A 6,981-nucleotide genomic window follows, 5' to 3' on the forward strand; every position below is an offset into this window, starting at 1 on the left:
GTGAGCCCCTTACACCGCCGCCATCTATTTTAAAAATATTAACCCCTAATTTAATCCCCCTACACCGCCGCCAGCTATATTAACTATATTAACCCTAATTATATTAGGGTTAATATAGTTAATATAGTTATTATATTATATATATTAACTATATTAACCCTAATTATATTAGGGTTAATATAGTTAATATCGTTATTATATTATATATATATTAAGTATAATAACCCTATCTAACTCTAACATCCCTAACTAAATTCTTATTAAAATAGATCTAATTAATATTAATATTATTAATTAAAATATTCCTATTTAAATCTAAATACTTACCTATAAAATAAACCCTAAGATAGCTACAATGTAATTAATAATTACATTGTAGCTATTTTAGGGTTTATATTTATTTTACAGGTAACTTGGCATTTATTTTAACTAGGTACAATAGCTATTAAATAGTTAATAACTATTTAATAGCTACCTAGTTAAAATAATTACCAATTTACCTGTAAAATAAATCCTAACCTAAGTTACAAATACACCTACACTATCAATAAATTAAATAAACTACAAATATCTAAACTAAAATTCAATAAAATAAACTAAACTAAATTACATAAAACAAACACTAAATTACAAAAAATAAAAAAAATATTACAAGATTTTTAAGCTAATTAAACCTATTCTAAGCCCCCTAATAAAATAATAAAGCCCCCCAAAATAAAAAAAATTCCCTACCCTATTCTAAATTTAAAAAGTTCACAGTTCTTTTACCTTACCAGCCCTTAAAAGGGCCTTTTGCGGGGCATGCCCCAAAGAAAACAGCTCTTTTGCCTGAAAATAAAAAAACACAATACCACCCCCAACATTATTCTAAACCCACCCAAACCCCCCTTAAAAAAACCTAACACTATCCCCCTGAAGATCTCCCTACCTTGTCTTCACCCAGCCGGGCAGAACTCTTCATCCGATCCGGGCGATGTCCAATCAAGCGGCAGTGAAGTCTTCTTCCATCCGGCGATGTCTTCAATCAAGCGGCAGTGAAGTCTTCTTCGATCCAGGCAATGTCTTCAATCAAGCGGCAGTGAAGTCTTCTTCCATCCGGCGATGTCTTCAAGCAAAGCGGCATCTTCAATCTTCTTTCTTCGCTCCTCCGCCGTGGAGCATCCATCCTGCACGAAGACTGAATGAGGAATGAGGTACCTTTAAATGACGTCATCCAAGATGACGTCCGTCGAATTCCGATTGGCTGATAGGATTCTATCAGCCAATCAGATTTTTCTACCTTAATTCCGATTGGCTGATAGAATCCTATCAGCCAATCGGAATTCGACGGACGCCATCTTAGATGACATCATTTAAAGATACCTCATTCCTAGTTCAGTCTTCGTTCAGGATGGATGCTCCGCGGCGGAGGAGCGAAGAAAGAAGATTGAAGATGCCGCTTTGCTTGAAGACATCGCCGGATGGAAGAAGACTTCACTGCCGCTTGATTGAAGACATCGCCCGGATGGAAGAAGACTTCACTGCCACTTGATTGAAGACATCGCCGGATGGAAGAAGACTTCACTGCCGCTTGATTGAAGACATCGCCCGGATGGAAGAAGACTTCTCTGCCGCTTGATTGGACATCGCCCGGATCGGATGAAGAGTTCTGCCCGGCTGGGTGAAGACAAGGTAGGGAGATCTTCAGGGGGGTAGTGTTAGGTTTTTTTAAGGGGGGTTTGGGTGGGTTTAGAATAAGGGTATGTGGGTGGTGGGTTGTAATGTTGGGGGGTGGTATTGTGTTTTTTTTTTACAGGCAAAAGAGCTGTTTTCTTTGGGGCATGCCCCGCAAAAGGCCCTTTTAAGGGCTGGTAAGGTAAAACTGTGAACTTTTTAAATTTAGAATAGGGTAGGGAATTTTTTTATTTTGGGGGGCTTTATTATTTTATTAGGGGGCTTAGAATAGGTGTAATTAGCTTAAAAATCTTGTAATTTTTTTATTTTTTGTAATTTAGTGGGGTTTTTTTTTGTAATTTAGTTTAGTTTATTTTATTGAATTTTTGTTTAGATATTTATAGTTTATTTAATTTATTGATAGTGTAGGTGTATTTGTAACTTAGGCTAGGATTTATTTTACAGGTAAATTGGTAATTATTTTAACTAGGTAGCTATTAAAAAGTTATTAACTATTTAATAGCTATTGTACCTAGTTAAAATAAATACCAAGTTACCTGTAAAATAAATATAAACCCTAAAATAGCTACAATGTAATTATTAATTATATTGTAGCTATCTTAGGGTTTATTTTATAGGTAAGTATTTAGATTTAAATAGGAATATTTTAATTAATAATATTAATATTAATTAGATCTATTTAGTTAGGGATGTTAGAGTTAGATAGGGTTATTATACTTAATATATATATATAATATAATAACGATATTAACTATATTAACCCTAATATAATTAGGGTTAATATAGTTAATATAGCTGGCGGCCATGTAGGGGGATTAAATTAGGGGTTAATATTTTTAAAATAGATGGCGGCGCTGTAAGGGGCTCACTTTAGGAGGTAGGTAAGATAGATGGCGGCGGGGTAGGGGCTCACTTTAGGGGGTAGGTAAGGTAGATGGCGGCGGTGTAAGGGGCTCACTTTAGGGGGTAGGTAAGGTAGATGGCAGCGGTGTAAGGGGCTCACTTTAGGGGGTAGGTAAGGTAGATGGCGGCGGGGTAGAAGCTCACTTTAGGGGGTAGGTAAGGTAGATGGCGGCGGGTTAGGGGCTCACTTTAGGGGGTAGGTAAGGTAGATGGCGGCGGGGTAGGGGCTCACTTTGGGGGGTAGGTAAGGTAGCTGGCGATGGTGTAGGGGGATCACATTAGGGGGTTATACTTTTATTGTAGGTGGCGGCGGGGTCCGGGAGCGGCGGTTTAGGGGTTAAACACTTTATTAGGGATTGCGGCGGGGGATCGCGGTTGACAGGTAGATAGACATTGCGCATGCGTTAGGTGTTAGGTTTTATTTAACAGGTAGTTTAGGGAGTTACGGGGCTCCAATAGACAGCGTAAGGCTTACTACGGCTGCATTTTGTGGCGAGGTGAAAATGGAGTAAGATTTCTCCATTTTCGCCACGTAAGTCCTTACGCTGTATATTGGATACCAAACTGCGCGGGTTTGGTATACCTGCCTATGGCCAAAAAAACTAGGGGCGAAGGCAGAAATATACGAGCATAACTTCTAGGTTATGCCGTATATGTGATACCAAACCAGCGCAAATTTCAGTGTTGCCGGCTTTTGCGGGTGACGCTGCATATCGGATCGGGCCCCAAGTATTAAAAAAAACAAACTAACCGCCGCGTCAATCATTAAAAAAAAACTAACCGCCGAATCAAGTATTAAAAAAAAAACTAACCGCCCGCATCAAGTATTAAAAAAAAAAACTAACCGCCCACATCAAGTATTAAAAAAAACAAACTAACCGCCCACATCAAGTATTAAAAAAAAAAAACTAACCGCCGCATCAAGCATTAAAAAAAAAATAACCGCTGCATCAAGTATTAAAAAAAAAAAACTAACCGCCCGCATCAAGTATTAAATAAAAACTAACCAGGGGGGCGGAGCCTACACTCAAAGCGGCTAGACGCGTCTTTATGAAGCTCTGTAAGTTTTTATAGATTTTTGCAAACTACCTACAGCAAACTGTTGCTATTCTAAACTCATAAGCTGGATTAAGTTCTTGAGGTCTGATAGACTCTAAGAGCTGAAGATTGGACTGTGTTTTGCCTATGCTCTTTGAGTCAGCCACGCTGCAGACTTTCTCACAGGCCTAGAAGCCATCTTACAGCTACGCAGCACTGAATAAGGAAAGCGAGCCCTGTGTGGATTATGAAGTGTGGGTCTGGGGCTGCCGCACACTAACCCCCCCCCCCCGTACACCGGGGTTACAATATCCAGTATTTGGATAACAATCTTTACATTTGCAAGAGCCATATAAAGTTTCTATAGCAGGAAAGGGAATACTGATAATTACTGTTCAGATGGCTATGGCAGCGGTTGATAAATGGGAACTGGAGATGCAGAATTTGATACGGCACCATTTTGAGGATTTGGAGAGGCAGTTATGCCAGATCCTAGAGTTAGGAGGATTTATACCCCTGGAGGAATCAACACCCCCAGACATTGTGGAAAGGGCTGAGGAACCAGCTGGGGAGATCTCGGAGTCGGAGCGACATATGCCTCAGCTTTGCCCGAACCCATCTAATACAACATGGGAATCCGGACCGCTTCAGCTGCCCCAGAGCAACTGCAAAGTCTCCCAGAGTATACCCGCTATTACAATGGGACTTACGAATTTCTCTGTTTACCCCCTGCACTTACCGGTCTCCTATACACCTTCACCATCGACTGGCCAAACTAAAGTGGAGAGAACCGGCTCATTAACAATTCACTGGCATCTATCTACAGAGGGGAGTCTGTCTTGGAGGAGATCGGTTAAGCTACTAATACCGACAAAGAAGTATAGGGCTCCTGCATACACAGAGCAGTCCCGCTATACAGACATGAAGAAAGTAGTGAATAGCAATATGTCTGCCGTATCTGGAGGACTTTTATGTCAGGATCACTCTATGGCAAAAGATGGGGAAATGGCATCTTTACCCATTTTACTGCACCAACAGTTGTTGATCTCAGTGTTACCTAACTGGGATCCGGGAGGTCTGTGCTTTTTGAACTATGCACGATACCGGGGACCCTTGGACATGAGAGGTCGATCTGGAATTGGCTAAATATTTTATTTCTATAAAGGTGGGTGTTGTAAACACTTCAGTAGGCAGCCGGCTCACGGACTTAAGATTATGTTCCCCACAGGAACTCCCACTTTGACTCTGACTTTTTGTATATATTTAATATGAAAAATACCATCCTATATCTGCTTGCATAACCTCCTTCACGTTTACTGTCAAAGTTTGTTATTTAATTATTGTGTTCGCATATATATATAAATTTAGATCATTGTGAGATAGCCACTTAAGAGGGAGTTAAGATTCTTAGTGCTGGCAAGTTACATTTAGCCTCAGCATTGCTTTTACCACTCAGTTCTCTAACACAGTGTGAATGCTTTTTGGGAGCGATGCTGGAGATTTGCAGGGTCAATGTACTCATAAACTTTTAGTCACGTCTATGCTTCGCTACGGTAATGAGCCATATGCCCTCTTATATAATAACTTGCCACAGGACTAATTAGACAACCTCACTGTGAGCTCTCTAATTGTCAAAGGTATGTGTGGGTCTGAACCTCAACTGCAAAACAATCAATACTCTGAGTGGTTTGCTTCACCTTACCCAGAAGGTTACTATGTATGGAGGTACACTCAGTGGTTAATAAGTGAATGTGATGTTATTTAGGAAACAACTTTGCACACTGGCTGTTCCGCAGGTTGTTGAGATTAAACTTGAGTAAGAGCTTAGATCTAGTTATGAAGTACTTAAGATCTGCTACTCTGTTAAAGAATTTAAGGTACAAGTACTGAACATTAAGGTCTGTGTGGATTTCTACGTAGTATGGTGCAGACCCTAACTTAAGTTTAGAGAGTCTTAGCAATCCTAAACCCCTCCGGTTTTAGTACTTTCAGTTCTGATCTGCAGCGGGTCTGTCTGTTCTGTGAGCATAGCGTGGAGCTGCAGCGGTGACGTCACCCGCTCTGTGTGTACAGCTGAGGGGAGGCTGTAGGCAGCTGAGTTTTCCAGCGGTGAGAACCGCGACTGAACACAATGTAAGATTTTAATTCCGGCTGAGTAGAAGCAGGTAAGCCAAGGCGAGTAGTCCTTGGGGGCCAGTGCATAAGAGTCACAGTGTCAAAATTCCACTAGGGAAACTGGAGTTAGTGACAAGGCAGCTTCTGTTGGTTAAGGCAGCAAACGTAGGAATGTTGGTATCAGAGTAAATCCTCCTCAGTATTAGACTTCCTTACGGCCACAAGTGAACATATGTATACAGTGACAGGATATAACCTGTATTTGTAATCCAAGTACTAGTGAGATTGAGAAGTGCATATACGGCTTAGCACAAGCATAGCAAATAACCCTTACTCTAATGTTTATGATGTAATCTCTCTACTGAACGCCTCCACAGCAGCTGCAACTTCTGCCCATTAAATCACAGATATGTATTCTTAAGAATTCCTTCCCCATTACAGTAAATCACTCCATATGTCATTAGCCAAATTAGTTCTCTGTTGGAATATTTAGTAAATAATAGTTATCAGTATAGTTATTTTCTTATTATGGGTTCAATTAAATGCTTCCCATAGTCATTAAATGTACTTAAAGTATGTTGTTTCCCAAACTAGTTGCTTGCATTTGGGGTCCAAAAGTGGCCCATTTTGTTATTTTCTTTGTTCCCCCTAAAATTCCCTATTATGTCTAAAACTCTTTTCAGGAGGTCCAAGAGAGGCCTCTATTTTTCATAGAGGGAAGCCATTGTCTACGTCTTTCTACTATATTTCAAGGGGACTCTCCTTAAATTGAAAACCTGAGGTTATCTTATATTTATATAATTGGGCGATTAACTGTTTGCATATTGTGATACCTAATATGTATATTGTATGGTTATTATCCTATGCTTTTGAAACCAAGTTTTTATTTGCCTGTACCATGTTTTTTGTTCTCCTTAACAACCTCAATAAAAATATTAAAAAAATAAAATAAATAAAAACTAACCGCCCACATCAAGTATTAAAAAAAACAACTAACCGCCCACATCAAGTATTAAAAAAAACAACTAACCGCCCACATCAAGTATTAAAAAAAACAAACTAACCGCTGCATCAAGCATTAAAAATAAACTAACCGCCCGCATCAAGTATTAATAAAAACTAACCGCCCGCATCAAGTATTAATAAAAACTAACCGCCCGCATCAAGTATTAAATAAAAACTAACCGCCCGCATCAAGTATTAAATAAAAACTAACCGCCCGCATCAAGTATTAAATAAAAACTAACCGCC

This window comes from Bombina bombina, chromosome 7, assembly GCF_027579735.1.
Source record: "Bombina bombina isolate aBomBom1 chromosome 7, aBomBom1.pri, whole genome shotgun sequence".
Taxonomy (NCBI): domain Eukaryota; kingdom Metazoa; phylum Chordata; class Amphibia; order Anura; family Bombinatoridae; genus Bombina; species Bombina bombina.